We start from the raw sequence: 2,821 nt of genomic DNA, 5'->3' as shown, positions 1-2,821 counted from the left end.
TTCCTAAATTCCATCTTATAACAATTGTCCTTATTCCAAGACGTTCCGACTTGTTTAAACAACCAAAATCTTAAATCCATGTTACCTTCGAATTCGGAAACCAACAAACTTCTACATTGCTTGCTCTGTCTCCTTAAGAAATATATTGCACCAATAAACTTACAACTGAAACATATCCAAGAAGCACAGCTTCTTCCCTACTTCGCTCAAACTAACCCTGCAACAAAACGAACAAGTACCAACAGTGTTTCACACACATGTCGCGTACTAAGGAATAAAACACTAACATCATTCAACTGTCACACAACTCAACTGACTCGACAACTTGGCCTGACGGACCGACCTGCTCTGATACCACTAATGTAACACCCCAAATTCTACCAGAAAATATCATGCGTGAAATCAGAGTATTTTAAAAAACTATCAACAAGTATTTGGGATATCACATTTACTTCATATTAACAACTCATAAACAGATACATAGCACTTTAATCTCAGATAAGCACAAAACAACTTATAACAGCTCTTAGACAAACCAACTTCATTTTAATATGCAGCGGAATCATAACATTCAGCTTTATAAACAAATCATCTTATTTAATCGGAAACAAATTCAAACATCATAGTACTTCTCAATATCCAATTTGGAACTCAACAACTAAAACATGAACAGCATAGAAACAACAATATAGACAACCCCCCCGAGTGCTACGTATCAGAGCGACACACCAACTGGATACGATGAACCTACAAACTTCCATAGTTATACTTGAGTACCTGTCCATTTCCCATGGTAGGGGAAACATCAGCAGAAGGGGTGAGATATCAAACATTATAAAGGAAAGTATGATAATACATATAGCAAAGATAAAATCACACAATTCACCACTTCTCAATATAAGCAATTTGCATCACAACAATAATGTTAACTATCAACTATAACAATGTAATCAAGTTTACAAGTATGTCATTCAAGCACATAATAACATATACTTCATAATCACAACGTAAATTAATACAACTATCAACAATGGCAAAACATGGTTCATATATTCCACATATATACATATATCATTAATATATATATATATATATATATATATATATATATATATATATATATATATATATATATATATATATATATATATATATATATATATATATTTGCATTCTCATCAAATACGTTTCATTTACATATATCACCAAAATCATGTATCAAACATCACGAAATTTAATTATCACATCTCATGCACACATAACAATCACCTAATCACATAATTACATATATTCAAAAATCACATAACTCCAATGTAACTCAATGCAAGACATGTGACTCTATGCATGTGGTACCCAATATGGACCCAAAAGTTCCACCGCTTCCGATTCATATAGAATCTAGCCACGCTTCAGATCCGGACAAGACCAAAGCCACCAAATGTAAACATATAGTTTACCGCTTTCCGATTCACTCTAGAATCCAAGCCACGCTTGTGTTTCAAAGCAATTCCACCTATGTTTCAAGGCACACTATGATATGAATGTATGTACAATCTCACAAATATATGCAATTAAGATCATCTCTACCATCTTAACTTTCCACATATCACAATAATTCAACTCTATGAATTATCCACCAATTGTACACAACATTCACAACACACACACATCATTTCACATATGAGAGGCCAATTAATCAATTATGATTCACACAATCCAATTAACACTAGTAATCATACTATCTCATGTTAATTCTCATTTTTGTCAATTATACATGAACACACATTTTCAACATCAAGCAATTAATCATTAGAATTAATGCTAACCAACTAACCATAAAGAATCAATATCAAAACAACATCATTGGCATGACAATATGTATTTCTCAACATACATATTCAAGCCAAAACACAATTACAAACAATTTCTCAAAATACCGTAATTTACCGATAAACCGAATAATTGGTCCAAGTTCAAGTATATTCCAATCACATAGACTTATTGGAATCAATTCAACTAATAATTTAACTATCCAATTAATAATTAAACTATATTAATTTCAATTCAACTATTATATTTCTATTCCATTATTTTCCAATTTCTATAACAAAAACCCATTATTTCACTATCAATGGTTTACTCACAACAAACATAACAATCTAATACACATAGATTATCAATTGCACACAACTTATCACATTTATATCATCACATTCCAACAAATCGACAAATACCCAAAATTGCAACATAGAAGAACATGAATATCAAAGTATAGAATTAAACCCACTATAACATACTATCATACAACCCTTTAGCATGAAAAAACCCCACCCTTACCTTGGTAAATATGGACTCTTTCACCATAACTCTAAGCTTTTCTCCAAAAGAAATCCTTTCTAACATCACTAGGAGACACACCTAAAAACCAGTTCGGGAATCAGCTTATCAGACGAACTTAAAATCCTCAAAATCAAAATCGCTCCGGTCAGAACTTACCTCTATGGGTCAGGAACGTTGTGTCCAAGTACCGCAACGATCCAACGGTTGGATTGAGAGATACGTCCGTTTTGCTAAGACGACTCTTTGCTGAAACATAGCTGCGCGAAAATGAGAGTTCTTCTACCTTTTCTCTTCCACCATTGTTCTCTTCCCTTTTGCCTCTTTTCTCTTCTTCCTATCTTTTCCCCCAAATGAAAATAGTAACCTCTAAAACCCTAACCTTCTCTTACTATCTCACTTATGTAAATTGGGCTTAACCCACCAATCTATCACTTAGGCCCATTTAGCTATATCTCTCATACAACTTAATAAACCCAAATAA

General features: G+C 32.8%; 1 long non-coding RNA gene across 1 annotated transcript; it reads right to left on the bottom strand.

Annotated features, from left to right (window-relative positions):
• Positions 1-698: 698 nt before the first annotated feature.
• On the bottom strand, positions 699-2,599 carry LOC131637234 (uncharacterized). The gene is made up of 3 exons (XR_009294295.1): positions 2,497-2,599; positions 2,338-2,418; positions 699-777 (listed from the first exon to the last, which is right to left on the bottom strand). It is a non-coding gene; the product is annotated as an uncharacterized LOC131637234 (long non-coding RNA).
• Positions 2,600-2,821: the final 222 nt, after the last annotated feature.

Source organism: Vicia villosa, unplaced genomic scaffold, assembly GCF_029867415.1.
Source record: "Vicia villosa cultivar HV-30 ecotype Madison, WI unplaced genomic scaffold, Vvil1.0 ctg.001953F_1_1, whole genome shotgun sequence".
Taxonomy (NCBI): Eukaryota; Viridiplantae; Streptophyta; class Magnoliopsida; order Fabales; family Fabaceae; genus Vicia; species Vicia villosa.
The sequence above is the reverse complement of the archived record's forward strand: the minus strand, read 5'-3'. Positions and strand labels throughout refer to the sequence as shown.